We start from the raw sequence: 16,076 nt of genomic DNA on the forward strand, positions 1-16,076 counted from the left end.
AAGCAGAGTTAGACTAGTGCTTCAAATGTGGCTTACAAGTAGTCAAGTGAGAACACAGAGGTTCAGAGTGTGTAAAGAAGAGAAACGTCATGAGATTTTTAATGTTAGCCAAGTTATAATTGCAAGTTCTTCCTTAGTAAAAGCAAAACCAAAAAACTAACTCTCTCTCTCTCTCTCTCTCTCTCTCACACACACACACACACACACACACACACACACACACACACACGGGTGGGGGAGTCAGGGACTGTTTCTGCTTCAAAGGAAAGGAAACCTAACTTGATTGGTTACATTCTTCTCTGAATCACTGACCAACACGACTTGCATTGTATCAGCATCATATTTAAGGAGTGATGCTGCGCCTCGGCCATAAAGCACTTGGGCTGGATCACAGGATTAGTCCCTTGCTTTTCCCTGCCTTATCTCATTTCATTTTCAAAGCAGTCTGTGAGTAAGGAAGGGTGTGTACAACAAGCACTAAGTAAGCCTCATTATAGACAGACTATAAAAGCTAATTATAAATTAATTTCTTAGTGTAAACCTAAGTTGTGTCAGTACAAAGATTAGCATATTTATAGTTACAAATTTGTTCCAAAAATTTAAATTTTGTCTTAAAGTTTGCAGAGTAGCTCAAGTTAGAAAGTGTTGTAAGAATTATTAAGAAGTAAGGCATTGGTGGAAAATGTGTCTGCTCTGTAAGTTAAAGGAGATTTTAAAATATTCTAAACCTAAGCTTTGTTTTACAGGATGGAGCTCAGACACAGTTTCTTTTAGACAGATTTATGGCCAAGCCACCCGATTTCTGAATGGTTACTGTTTCTTTCAGACGTTTTGAATGGTTTTGCTCTAGTAAACAATGTAATTGTATATGGTAGCTGTAGAAAGTATTGCTTAGGTTGGTTAGTTTTAGATATTGAGCTTCTAAGACCAAAATGTGAGGAATCACTATAGTATATGTGCTGTCCCCTGATTAAAAGACCAAGTTCAAGTGCTTCAGTTTGTACTGTTCCTCTCGTATTTGAGGGTTGGGAATTTCTTTCATCTCTGTAAATACCGGTTTATATTTTTAAAAAAATAATGCCATGAAAATGTGATTAAATTTTGAATCAGTACTAAAGTGTTAGCACTTTAAAAGAAACTTTAAAAAAGATTATTTGCTTCATCTTGTTCCTCTTCATAGTAACCTCAGATAAGACTGGATCAGCTGAACTTATTTTAACAAAGCAGTATAAACAGTTGTACAGATTTATCTAAAATCACAAGCTTTTATAGTGTTTTAAATTCGAGTGTAACTTTCTTGTCTTCACTCAGCTGCAGAGCACCATGCCACTCTATAATTTATTCTTGTGCTAAGTGGGAGACAAAATAGGAAGGGTACCTTAGGCCACTCTGTTGGGGTACCTATATTTACTGCACACTATTTTTTTTTACTTGCTTTTAAAATTGCTGTTTAGATGGTGGGTAGACATACCAAAAGAACACAAAGTCAGTGCATGTTTAAATGTCCAGTGAATAATATAGATATCAAACACTATAGTATTCTTGGAAGGGAGAAGGGAAACTTGAGATGGACCTTGGGAAAGGCACAAGTTAAAAATAGGCAAGGAGAGAGAGACACACACACACGACATCTAGGTGAAAGAAATTGTTTCTACAGGGAGGAGGCAGAAATGTGCTGCTTGTCTGGTATGCTGAGGTAGTAGTACTGAAGAGGGTGTTTCTGAGGAGATGGGTGTGCTGAGGTCTGACCAGAGCAAGACCTCATAGCCAGCCTCAGAATTTGCTCCATGTGTGGTAGAAAGTTTTTAGCTGTGCAAGCAGAGGATTTTGGGTTAGGAAACTTAAGGTGCCTCTTAACTCAGAATAACTTGAGCAGGAAGATATGAGATATACTCCCACTTTGACATAGGAGCCTCTGCTCTGGTATTCCCCGTTAGGTCCATGCTCACCAGAACGATCTGAACACTTATTTCTTTTCAATAATGCCTGGCTCTCAGCACACCTACAGCTTGCAGCTTAGACATCAGTAATGACCCCAGGACTCATGCTTCTCACCATAAAACTACCCATGATCACTCACTTGGAACTGGAGTTGCACTTCTGTTGTAGGGGCATAATCACGGTGGGCAGGTGGAGGAAGACCAAGAGAGCCAGTCTCACAGAAGAGTAGCCTGGGAACAAAGGTACACAGCTCCATGGAACTCTGTCCCTTGGCTAAGAATCAGGATGCCAGTGAGCAGACACTTAGCAAGGGAGGCTAGCCGATGAGACAAGGGCTGTGCTCTGTCAGGTCTTCAGCAGCACCTTGTGGTGATTATCCTGATTGGGAGAGAAGCTGGGCCTCTGATTAAGTCAGTGGTACTCAGTACTATGGCCAGTCCTCTCCCTGCAGCCTCCACCCTTAATTTCTACTGAGCCCTTCACCAGGTGTCCTGCCTCCACTCCAAAGCAGACCGCCTTCTGCATAGTCTCTACTTGGCATTTCCTTGCTTCTGGATTTCTGGATTGCCTAACACTTATTCAGAGCCCCAGGGAGAGTATATCTAGCTGTCTAGCTGTCTAGCTGAGGTGGCTATACCATATGCTATGCATGGCATGTAGGGGGCTGTGGCAAACAACCTGTTATGCCAGCCCAACTTAGGCTGCTCTCCCTGGGCTGGAATTTCCCACTCTTCCTCTCTCCCTACATCCTATCCCCAGTATCTTTTTTTCCTCAACAAAGCCAATCTCATGAGAAAAGTTTGTGTTTTGTGTATGGTCTCTTTCCCTCTCTCCCTACATCCCATCCCCAGTATCTTTTTTCCTCAACAAAGCCAATCTCATGAGAAAAGTTTGTGTTTTGTGTATGGTCCCTTTTCTTTATCTCTCCATTCTTGCCATCCAGCCTACCATGAAAGAAAACAGTAAACGCCCCCTTCCCCCGGAATCAAATGCAGGGACATCTTTATTATCCCCATGGGTCTGTTCTATAGTACCATCACTCTACACATTCTAGTCTCTTGCTTTCCTATCTTCTTCTGTCACCTCCTTTGTACTTTCCTTTGGTGGCACATTCTTCCCCCTGTCCTAGCTCACTAGCATGTTGGCATTTCCTGGAACTTGCCAAGCTCCTTGACCACCTGACTCTGTGCGTGCTATCCCTGAGCACCAGCTCCCTCCCATGGTACCCTTTATATGATGCTTCACACTAATGAAGCCACTATCTCTACTTCCTTTGTGGGCCTCCGTGCTTCTTTCTATATAAGCCAACTCCCTACCTCCCTCAGTTTTCCTCCTGTGTCTTATACATACCAGACTGTGTAGTACCTGCTTTGAGTTAAGTTCTAAGCTATACCTATCAGATTATAAACAAGGCTTCCTTAGGCTGGCAGGTGGTAGGAAAGCAGTAAGAAGGAATCCAAGGATGAATAGTTCTGAGGGGCTGGATGAACAAGGACCATTGGAGACAACAGCAAAGACAAAAGAGCATTTGTATAGGAGCTGTAACAATGAGGAACAGTCTGGGAAAATCCTGGTCAGATAACTAGACAGAAGTCTTGTTCTAGTTAGGGGAACTAACTAGACACAAAGGGAACAAGTTGAAGACCAGCCTGAGACACAAATGCCTTGGGGACTGTCCTAAATGTCTTTGGGGACTACTAGCCCAAAAGTGAGTGGTACTCCTGAACCATGTGGAGGTTGTTGCCCTTTGCAAGGTGACTGTGACTACTATCCTCTTATGTGTCTTATCATCTTCTGCTCTGTGGCTAGAGGTCAGGGCATCTGGTAGGCATAACACCCTGAAAAGCACAGCTCCTTGAGACAAGAGAGCCCTCTCTTCTGTATCCCTACCTGCTCTTTGAGATGTAGTGAACCTGCCTCCTATACAGCCCCCTTGTTAACCTGCTAAGAGCTCAGTCCCATCCTGTGTGTATCTAGTCTTCCTACTGAGCTGACATTGGAGGGCAAAGGCCATAGACCACCAGCTTTTTCTTTACTCTATTTGAGAATTAGGCATATAGTAAATGTCTGGTGCAGCCTACAGGATCAATTGTGGTGACGTGTCTGAACAAACGTCGTACAGCAGTTAGGAGCTATGTGATAAAAAGTCATCTGGCTGAAAAGCATCCTGAAGAATAATTATTTCACCACCTCGACCTCCAACTCCGGCAAACGCTGCATTTGGAGGAAGCTGTGACTACTGAAGTTGTGTATTACAGTGTTAACTTGTGTATCCATCCCATGCTAAGAAAGTAAGTATTTAGCCTCAGTAATATCAATATCATACTAGAATAACAGGTCAGAGTCAAAGTCTCAGACCGGTTCTGTTTATTTCTTAGTTCCTGGAAGCTGTGAGCATTGTACATTGTGCATCAATTGCTGGTCTTTGGCATGATCCACTCTCTTTCATGACAGAACCACAGTGTTTTTAGCATATAGACAACAGGTTCACTGTACAACACTAAGGTAATGCTGCCTTTACAGGTCATTTGAACTCTTCATTGTGGGCCAATACAAGATACAAAAAAGTTGACAGGGGAGTAGAATTAATTCTTGTATCATAACCAGTTCTGACAACTCCAGAGCAATTAGGCTTGCTTCGACCACTCCCCCACCCAAATACAGCCGTCTCATGGAGATCGTTTGATATAAAATTGTTTCATGTCATTTGTATATTGTTTTAGGTCTTTCCTAAAAATACAGACCCCAAAAGTTTGACTTTACATGGGATGATTGACATTTGTTTGTCTCTAAGCTTCTACTAATACCTTTGTGCAGGTGAGGGGGAGGAGGAGAATATCTAGTCCATTAAGGAAAAGGAACTTTCTAGTCATGACCACAAGGTGGCACAATGACTACAGCTTCCTGGTATCCATTGAGAATCGGCCAAGTCAAGAGAAACGCCTTATCTCCTTAAATGTTAAATATGCATGGAACATGCAGAGAATTTTCAAATCTGTCCATCCTCAGTCATTTGTAGAGACAACTGTCTTCATTATCCGTTGGGCCAACAAGAGTAGAAAGGGCCCTCTTACCCTTCCTTCCTCTTCCTCTTTTCTATTCACTCAGCAAATACTCGATCACATTCCTCCTATGTGTTCCGGATTCTAAATGCTGAGATGAAGACATGGGCAGTAGAAGCAAGGCCCTGGCTCTTGCAGTCTGAATCCTGTGCCTGAGAGCTTCTCTGCTGTCCTTGTTACTTCTGAAGCCATCGTTATCTGTCTTCCCCAAGCTGAATCCAACCATAGGTTTATATCATCTAAGTCAGTTTTTGTTCAGCATGCAAAAGAAGTACCAATCAGCATCTATCAGTGATTAATTTTGATTTATTCATGATTATCTGTGGCTTTTCTACTTCCCATTTACCCAGTTAGTCAAGAATTGGCAGTGTGTTTCTTACAACATGCAAAGTTACATTCAGCGTTAGACAGATATAAATACATATAAATGTATACATTGAAGTCCACTTAGCATTTCTTTATGATCAATGCCAGTAAAACTGTTTCAAAAGATAAAGAAGACCAATAATGCAGCCAATACATGGAGTTATTACAGATTTGAAATATACTGGGTTGGTATTAACTTTTTAACCAAGTGAACCTACTGTAAATTTGTTTAGTTAAAATTGCATCTAGTTTCGAAATGTCTTTTGCAAGGAGTAAGCAAGACTGTAAAAGTGTTGTTTAGAAACTATTGCCCAAATTAACATTCCATTTCACTCAAAAATGCTTGCTTTTAGCTGTGATTTGGGTTTAACTGTGACTGCAAGATATACTCTGTCCCTCTATACACATAGAATCATAAGCACAGTACTTCACCAAATGTCACTTCACTGCTTGAGTGCATAAGCCTTTTATATGAAATGTTCTTTTTCTTTCTCTGTTGACTGGTATCTATAACAGGAGGAATGGTCAGTCCTTATTTTTATAATTTATCATTATTGTGTGAATGTGTGTATGATATGGGAGAGACATACATGTATCATGACACACAACATGCAAAATTACATTCAGCATTGCACAGATACAAATATATATAAATGTACACATTGAAGTCCACATAGCATTGGAGGTCAGAGGACAATTTTGTGGAGTTGATTCTCTGCTTCTACCTTTTACTTAGGTTTCGGGGACTGAGCACAGGTTTCTGGGCTTGCTCAGCAAACACCTTTTCCCACGGAGCCATCTCACCAGCCCTAGTCCTATACATATCAGGACATTGTAAAGCAGCACTCTGCTGAGTAGCCCACTGAATGCAAGAGATATGTATACTAAGCCCTCAGGACTATACTAAAGACTATAAGTCTTACTCTGTTTAGCTAACGCAACATTGTAGATTAACTATTCACTCCCATTCTTCTAAGGAAAATGTTGAAGAAAAATAAGGTTTCCATGGCTACCACCAGTCCTGATGGCCTGAGTTCAATCCCCAGGACCCACATGGTAAAAGGGGGGACCAACTCCCACAAGCTGTCCCCTGACTTCTATAAGTGCCACGTACATACATGCATGCATGCATGCATACATCCATACGTACGTACATACATACATACATACATACATGCATACATACAATCTTTAAGAGAGAATAAACTGTACAAAATTATGCTGGTTAGGCAGGATTTGGACCAGCCCTTATTCTCAGAAGTAGTTCATCTTTGTGGTTGTCTCCTGCACTGCTTTAGCCTGAGTCAGATTGAGAATTTTTGTTTTCCAAATAAACTTTTTTAAAGGGGGAGTGTGCAAAGGGTAAATGCCAGAAGATGGCTGCCCTAGTCATACTGCCTAGACATATGAAGTGACTCTCTAAAGCATGTCACAGTAGGAAAAGGACCCAGAGGTGTGGCGCACACAGAAGAGTTGGCGTGGTGGGAAGGGCTTGCATGGCTGCTGTGCCCTAAGCTACTTCCTGGGGAGTTGCTGTTATCCCTGTTGGTTGTCACCTGGTTTACAGGTGTACAGTTGAGGAAGCTCTGTGTTTGTTGAAATGTTAAGCTGCTATAAACCAGAAGGTAATGGCCACTCACTCTGTTTTAGAAAGCAGCAGAGGCACACAAAGGCCGATTCATCCCCAACAGTCTTGAGAATGGGGCCAGGATACAAACTCCAGCAGGAAGCAGGGCAGGCACCTGCGCTTGGGATACTTTGTAATTGATCAGGATAATTTTCAGTTTTTCATTGTCTGGTAACAAGACTCCTTCACTCATCTAAACACATAGCTCCAGTCTCCACCGTTGTGTTTGAAGTATGATGTATCTCCCCTACAGTTACCTAGCTCTGGTTCTGTTTCCTTCTACCTGGAATACCTGCGCATGCGGCTCATACGAGTTCTTTGGGTCACACTTGTCTTGGCTCTGGTGTTTAAAATAAAAATAACAGAAGTATAATTCATAAACATTAAATGTCACATATTGCTTGTTCTAAAACTAGATGAAGATGTTCCTGGTGGAACATGTCTACCAGTTACCATGGATGTCTTTGCTTAGAAGGTGGTTGCTAATGAGCACACAAATGCTTTAGGTCCTGCTGTAAATGGACCACAGTCTTTTACTGTAAGCTGAGAGTTCATCAGTGCTGCTGCTTAAAAATTTAAATCTCAAATTTGTTTTCTAAATTAGCATACAAAGTAATGCGCTTTATTGTGGCAGAAAGTATATTTATTATGCCTTGTCTAGTAAGCATCACGTTAGCCTATATTGAATGAAATCACCAAACACAAAGCCAGTTTTATAATGAAATACTGAACATCTCGTGTCATTGGCCAAATACTGAAAGTAAAGTCAAAAGGATTGTATGGGTGCATAGATCTTTGTAGAAGTGTGACGTTAAAAAAAAATCAAATTAAATGGTCGTTGGAAGTCCAAGAGCATCAGTATTTAAAACAGCAGTGTAGAAGCTACACCCAGACACTGCAGCAGATACTTCCTTGGTATTTAATAAATGGAATGTATCCTAGAACTATTTATTATCCACAGGTCTCAATTCCGTTAGGGTATATTCCTGGAGTCTTTAAATCATGTGGTATGATATGCCAGTTCCTAAGCAACAGGTGAACCACACTGGCTCCTCCAAGTAGAACAGCTGAGAATGTAGCTCCAAAGCCTCTTAGATGTGTGTCCTTCCTTCTCAGGGATAAAGGCCTCAAGCTACACTGAATTTTCTTACATTGTCTCCCCCTCTGAATGGGAAGGAGAGATTTTAGTCATTTTGAGACTTTGTCCTTATAATGATCACAGCATTATAATATATATATATATATATATGTATGTATGTATATAATCATTATTATAATGGTTATAATGTCCTTATAATGTCCATTGTTAGAGTATTTTCTCTTGAGAGTTCAGTAAATTCATCTGGAGATTTGTTTGTTTGTTTGTTTGTTTGTTTTTTCTGTTCACTGATATTTTCAATACAAAAACTGCCATTTGTTTTCTCATTGCTTTGTTGAGGTGTGGCTGGTGTTTATAAGGTAGACAGATGTGAAGCATACAGTGTGCCATTTGGAGCACTGTGAGGCCATCATGCCATCAGATACTAAGCCTATCTCCCGTTTCTGCTGGCTTAGGAACAGCCTTTGTGATCACTCCTCCCTGTCTACCTCCTGTTCCTAGACATCTGCTCATGTGAATGGAACCATGCAATGTGTATCTTTTTTTGGCCTGGCTAGTTTCAACAAGCATAATTAACTAATTTGGAATTTATTTATGTTTCTGCAAATAGCCATCTTTCAGTCCTTATTGCTACTCACTGGCGAATTGTGTTCACATTGATAGGCATTTGGGTTATATTTTATTTTGACTATTAAAACAAAGCTGTTCATTGGACATAATACTACCAGAGGATTCAGCAATACCTCTCCTGGGCATATATCCAGAAGATGTTCCAACCGGTAAGAAGGACACATGCTCCACTATGTTCATAGCAGCCTTATTTATAATAGCCAGAAGCTGGAAAGAACCCAAATGCCCCTCAACAGAGGAATGGTTACAGAAAATGTGGTACATTTACACAATGGAGTACTACTCAGCTATTAAAAAGAATGAATTTATGAAATTCCTAGCCAAATGGATGGACCTAGAGGGCATCATCCTGAGTGAGGTAACACAAACACAAAGGAACTCACACAATATGTACTCACTGATAAGTGGATATTAGCTCAGAAACTTAGGATACCCAAGATATAAGATACAATTTGTTAAACACATGAAACTCAAGAAGAACGAAGACCAAAGTGTGGACACTGTGCCCCTTCTTAGAATTGGGAACAAAACACCCATGGAAAGAGTTACAGAGATAAAGTTTGGAGCTGTGACGAAAGGATGGACCATCTAAAGACTGCCATATCCAGGGATCCATCCCATAATCAGCTTCCAAACGCTGACACCATTGCATACACTAATAAGATTTTGCTGAAAGGACCCAGATATAGCAGTCTCTTGTGAGACTATGCTGGGGCCTAGCAAACACAGAAGTGGATGCTCACAGTCAGCTATTGGATGGAACACAGGGCCCCCAATGGAGGAGCTAGAGAAAGTACCCAAGGAGCTAAAGGGATCTGCAACCCTATAGGTGGAACAACATTATGAACTAACCAGTACCCCTGGAGCTCGTGTCTCTAGCTGCATATGTATCAGAAGATGGCGTAGTCGGCCATCAGTGGAAAGAGAGGCCCATTGGACTTGCAAACTTTATATGCCCCAGTACAGGGGAACGCCAGGGCCAAAAAGTGGGAGTGGGTGGGTAGGGGAGTGGGGGGGGTGTATTGGGGACTTTTTGGATAGCATTGGAAATGTAAATGAGGAAAATACCTAATTAAAAAATGGCAGAAGTTAGTAAATAAGTATTAGGGCTAAAAATGAGAGAACATTATTTTGTACATGATCATATTAGAGCTAAATGTATAATGAAGAAAACAAAGTATTCTCAAGCAATCCTTCGTCATCCAAAAATAGATGCAGGAGACACTTCAGAAGCTGTTAGACTCAAATGAGATGAGTTGTTAAATTTTAAATTTTACACCTAGTAAAATGATTCTTTCTAATTAAAAGAAAGAAAGAAAGAAAGAAAGAAAGAAAGAAAGAAAGAAAGAAAGAAAGAAAGAAAGAAAGCTGCTCTGGGTACTCATGCACAAATCTTTGTAAAGGTACATGTTTTCATCTCTTCCATAAGTAGATAGAAATGAAATAAATGACTGTCACGTGGCAGGCTCATGATTGACTTTTTAAGAAGCTACAAATGTTCTCAAAGTGAGTTGTGTCATTGTTGCCTTCTTCTCATTGATGGGTGTGCCCACTGGGTAATACAGTTTCAGAGAGGTCCATTGCACAATAGCTGCCAAATCCAGTCAGCCTCTTATGACCCATGCAATGATCTCACTGCTATTAGTTTGCATTTCCCCAATACCTAGTGATGCCAAACATCTATTCATGTAGAGTTGGGTTTTGCCATTTGTATATTTTATTTAAAAAAAATACTATTTTATATGTATATGTGTTTATCTCTATGTAAGAATGGGCATGTGAGTGCCCACAGAGGTCAGAAGAGGCCACCAGATCCCCAGAAGTAATAGGCAGTTTTGAGCCACCCGATAGGGGTACTAGGAACCAGACTTGGATTCTCTGTAAAAGCAGCAAGAACTCTAATGGCTGAGTCTCCCTAGCCCCTATTTATATATTTTCATGATGAAATACCTGCTTTTGTCTCTTTTTTTTTATTATTAATTTTGAATTGAACTATTATGATCTCATTGGATTTTGGAAGTTCTCTTTCTAGGTAAGCTCTTGATCATACCAATGCCCTATAAGGGTTCTGTCCATCCTTTCTAGGTCAGCTCTTTATCATACTGAGCCCCTAGAAAAGCTCTGTCCATCCTCTAGCCTCCTCTCTAGGTAAGCTCTTGTAAGGGTTGTGTCCATCCTCTAGCCTCCCAGCTTTTCCTTTCCTTGGGGATGTCTTTTGAACATTATTTGTAAGTTTTGCTGAAATCCAGTTTATCAGCTTGCTCTTGTAAGGGTTATGACTTTGTTTGCTGTAAACAGATTTTTTTACTGTTCACAGATACTTTTCTTTCCAATATTTTCTTCTAAAAGTTTTAGAACTTGGGTTTTACACAGACTAGTCTCTGATCCATCCCAGAGTAAAGTTCTATATATGTTTTAAGGTATGACTCAAGGTTCGTTTCTTGGTATTTGAACATCAAAATTTCCAGGGCATTTATTAAAAAAACATTCTTTTTGATAAAAATAAAATTTTCTAATTATAAAAATAAGACATATAGTATGAATGCGTGTTCAGTGTTTTTGTTACCAATCATTTATTTATATGTTGTGATGAAAGTGAATTTAAATACATAGTTGACAAAGTTAGAGTTATAGATTATATACTGATTCCATGTACCAGTGGTTAAATTTTTTCACATTGTGGCTGGAGAGATGCCTTGCTGGTGTTGCTCTTACAGAGCACCTGAATTAAATCCCCAGCACCCACATTCGGCAGCTGACAACTACCAGTAGTAACGCTGACTTAGTGCAGAGGTGAGGTATCCCCTGAGTCTGGCCTCTGAGGATACCTGCACATATGCACACACACAATTAAAAATAATATAAGTATTAAAATTAACATTGTATATTTCCCCATGTGGCCTAATATATTCAATTCTTTAATTGCTCTTTTCTGTGTAATTTCATGATTTTAAACTTGGTAAGTTTTTTGATTGGCTGATTGGTTTTGGTTTTTTGAGACAGCGTTTCTCTGTGTATCTCTGGCTCCCTTGGAACCCACTCTGTAGACCAGGCTAGCCTCAAACTCATAAAGATCTGCTAGAGATAGAAAATGCCTCGTGAGTTCTGGGGATTAAAGGCATGTGCTACCAACGCCAGGCAAATCTTGGTAGGTTTTAATAGCTGTATAGTACTCTGTCGCATGCACACTGACTTCCATCCATTTTATGAAACATCAACTTTATTCTTAAAATGTGAAATTTTGACTTTATGCTTAAGTTCTCTCTTTCTCTCCTCCCCTCTCCCCTTACTCTCTCTTTCACTTTAACTTTCAAAAGTAAATTATCAAGTCCATGTATTTAGATTTTAAAGAACTTAAAGATTCAACACTTTAGTTTTCCATAGGCAATAACTGAGATTAAGTTCTTTGTAGCAAATTGTTGTTTTATAAAACTGGAGGATGTCCTGGTTCCCCTGGTCTTTTTTGGTCTGCTATCTTGCTCTTTATTCTTTTTTTTTTTTTTCTTTTGGTTTTTTTCAAGACAGGGTTTCTCTGTATAGTCCTGGCTGTCCTGGAACTCACTTTGTAGATCAGGCTGGCCTCGAACTCAGAAATCCATCTGCCTCTGCCTCCCAAGTGCTGGGATTAAAGGTGTGTGCCACCACTGCCCGGCTTGCTCTTTATTCTTAAGCTACAAACAAAACCCTCTGTTCTGCTCTGGCCAATGAGAGGAAACTGAATTTCCTCATTCTGGAACAAGAAAAGATCAGTGGGTGAGCACACATACCGCCATGTTAGCTAGAGAAGTGGGTTTTCATACTTCAGACTGACAGCTGACTGGTCTCTCTGGGTGCCATTCTGATTTGTGACTTTAGAAGGTCTCACTGCTTTCCACAACTCCTTCCCTATATCTGGTCCCACTCAAGACACACATCCAGCCTCCTGATCTTCTTGCAGACTCTGTCTTCCTCCTCTCCTCCATCCTTCTGGGATGGTTAGTGCTAGTTAAGAAGACCTAAAAACCCTAGCACACAAGCTTCTGGGTACACCTGTGAGGGGTTACTTACTCTCTTGGCATGCCTGTGAGGCATCACATTGCTTAGGTTAACATCCTCAAACTGGATGGCACACCATTCTCGGGCTTGGATCCTAGAGTCTATAAAAAGGAGAACTGCTGACTACAGACATCCACAGCTGTCTCCCTCCTGACTGGATGCAATGGACCAACCAGGTCCTGCTGCCATGGTTTCCCTGTGTGATGGACTGTACCATCAAACTCTGACCCAAAATAAACCACCCTTAAGTTGTACTGCCAAGGTATTTTATCACAGCAATGGAAAAGTAACTAAAAATCTTCCTTTTCCTCCCTTCTGTTTCCTCTCACTTCCTCTTACCCCTCCCATCTTGCCCTTCTCTCCCTTCCTTTTCCTTCTAGTCCTTGTTTTCTCTCCTCTTCTTCCTTCCCCTCCTTTCCTCTCCCCTCCCCTCTTCCTCTCCCTTCTGTTCTTCCAAGACTCCTTTGTACTTCCTTGCTGCCCCTCCTGTCATTATTTATCACTAAATTTAATGTATTTCTGCCCAAATAGCTACTGCTCAGGAGTATTTGTGAGTGGTTCCGTGGCTTAGTAGCTTTTTTTTTTTTTAAGTTTGCCACCTTTTCCTTCCTTCCTTGAGAAATTCTGTTGTCTTATCTCTTAGTGGTAGCTTTTGGTGTCCAGTAGATTGGTTGTGTCTAAGAATAAGCTGCACTACCCTTGGCTCCCCTCCTCTTACTGCTTTGAGAATCCTGAGATAGAGGCAGTCTTTCCTTTGGGAAATGTTCCTTTTGCTGGTTGTCACTTTGTCTTCAGTCTCTAGTTACATCTTTCACTCAAGAGAACATGCTGTCCTCTCCTGCCTCCCCAAGTTGTGTTGTTCTCAGCGCTTTCATTGAGTATCTATTTTCCAATGCCCCTGCTCCTTTTGTTAGTATATATGTGGATCTGTCCACAGCATTGGAGCTGCACTGTCCTTGTCTCGGCCCTTGGGAAATGTGTGACCAACATTACACAAAATCAGCAGGCACCTTAGACTGCAGTGCTGGTGGTTCTACCCTGTCGCTCTCTGCGTGCACACACTTTTGGGGGTTAGGGGGTTTCGAAAGGTAACTTTCTTCAAGGCAAGTCATGAGAAATGAATAGTGCTTTCCTCCTGGGATGTACTGGGGCACTTGTACTGTCTCATATTGTGTCCCACTGATCTCACCAGCACCACCTCGTGGCAGTGTTTACCAACTGGATCAACTACAGGCACTAGTTTGCACACTCCTACAGAGCAGAGATCATATTTGTCAGTACCTGTGGTGATTCAGATCAGCATTGTATATAATAGATGCTGCTAATATTTATTACATCAGTGTCCGATACTCATCTTAATAGAGTGGTATAGAACTGGACATTGGTTCTCATTTCCACATAAAGCGGATGATTTTTCCATATAGAACTTGGGGCCTCCCTTTTCGGTCTTGATTGTACTTCTAGAGGTCTGTCTTCATAATTTGCAGTCATGGGATACCAAAGGCTGACTGCATATATGGTGCACTTCAGGACACATTTTGTTTTTCTTCCTCTATTGTTGATGGTGGATCTGGCCCAAGGAGCTCACATAAGACACACAATAGTCCTGGGATGAGCTGAGGAAGGAGTTCCTGTCCTTGCTCCGCCTCCACCTTTGGCCATCTACAGTTTGCACCTTCTGAGACCAGGCACAGGGCACACTTTTTCCTTAGTCTTTGCTTAGACCAAGAAAGATATGACAGAAGACTCTTTTGAAAATGTTCTGGAGAAGACTGGATGTGCTTAGAAAATATAAAAAGGAAGTAAATGATCAATTTTAAAAATACCAGAAAACATAAAAATAGCTGAATTAAATTAGATTAAAGTTCAGAGAGAAAATATAGAAGTTATAAATATTCGTGTTTGCTTTTCACTTTCTAATAGATTATAAATATTTTGTTTTACATTTGCTTTTAACAGAATTTAAGATTAGTCCACTCTTTATTTATATAATCCAATAAAGTACAAACAATAAGTGATAATGAATGAAAAATAATATTATTGATATAGTAATAATCATTAACCAGATTGACCCTGAACTTTGGGAATTTCAAACTAATTCTTCTTTTCTTCCTAGGTTACCTGTCAGTGCTGCCTTGGTGGTATTGGGCACCCAGAATGCTTCAGTCTGTGATGATCTATTAATAAGGTGGCCTTACTAGAGTTTGGAACAGGGCCTCAGGTAGGTGGTTTTTATCATTATATGGCATGATTTTCAAAGTGATCAGTTATTCCGGATCCTTAATTATGTATGCTGTAATAGTGAAAGCTTTGAAAAGCACGCCACATAATAAGCATGCCACTTAGGATCTTAGGGCTTGACAGTATGCACTGGTCCGTGGGACTTCAGTAAAATCTGTGCTCTGTAAATGGCCAAGAACGGTGTTGCTTCAGAAAATAAAGCTTTTGTAAAGCTTGGTGGGTTTTTTTCCTCCTCTCTGTGACCACAGATGAGCTCACAAGCTCTTGATCTTCTGAATATCACAGAAGGGAAAACTACCCCCATGGAACCACTGTGTTCATGTGTTGAGATGATCTTAACTGTGGGCAGGTATAGAAGCAGATTAGGTCTGCTCCCAGAGTACAGAATCCATTGTGATCAGAGCAACTTCCTATCATTTCTGGGAAGAGGACACACAAAAGTATCTAGATTTCCAATGTAGTTATAACTCAGTGGCATAGAATCAAGGTATAGTGATATTTGGAAACCCAAGCACACGTGGATTTGAGCCAGGTAAGTCTATCAGTGCAATCTCTAGCACAAGGCTGGAATTTAGAGACCAGGACTCCATACTCCAGGATAAGGAAGCTGGAAATGACAAAAGTGATTACTCAGCAAGCTCAAACTCCTAAGCTGGTCATCTCTGGTAGGCAGCCTCTCCCCTCAGGAAGCTAGGCTTTGGGCTGAGAACTAAACAGGGCCTCAGAAACATGAAGAAAGCTTAACAATTTAATTAAAGAGGCATAAATTAATCTTAATAAGTACAACATTCTATGGAGAATAAAATCAAGTTAGCATAAAATTTTAGCCACCTCTATACTACAAATATTTTTAATAAAATTGCTAATAATAATTTTAGTTTTATGGATTTTCTTTTAAACTGTATTAATGAAGTATTTTTAAATTATAGGGGCTTTTTAGAATTTTGAAAATTTTACACATGTACATAATGTATCATATCCACTTATACCCCCCCTTTCCAGTTCACCCCAGGACTGCCTCCCTATCTTATGTCTTCCTTTTAGAATTACTTGTCATTTTAGCCCACTGAGTCCA

The 16,076-nt window shown here is 40.5% G+C and overlaps 1 protein-coding gene across 2 annotated transcripts in view; it reads left to right on the top strand.

Annotated features, from left to right (window-relative positions):
- The window catches only part of Plag1 (PLAG1 zinc finger), a 36,944-nt gene that overhangs the window by 8,841 nt on the left and 12,027 nt on the right, over window positions 1-16,076 (top strand). For both annotated transcript variants that reach the window (XM_029476607.2, XM_029476608.2), the window contains exon 2: window positions 14,877-14,981. The gene's annotated coding sequence lies outside the window, so the exon portion shown is untranslated. The remainder of the gene's footprint in view (window positions 1-14,876; window positions 14,982-16,076) is intronic.

Source organism: Mus caroli, unplaced genomic scaffold (assembly GCF_978045245.1).
Source record: "Mus caroli unplaced genomic scaffold, Mus_caroli_1 scaffold_6, whole genome shotgun sequence".
Classification (NCBI taxonomy): domain Eukaryota; kingdom Metazoa; phylum Chordata; class Mammalia; order Rodentia; family Muridae; genus Mus; species Mus caroli.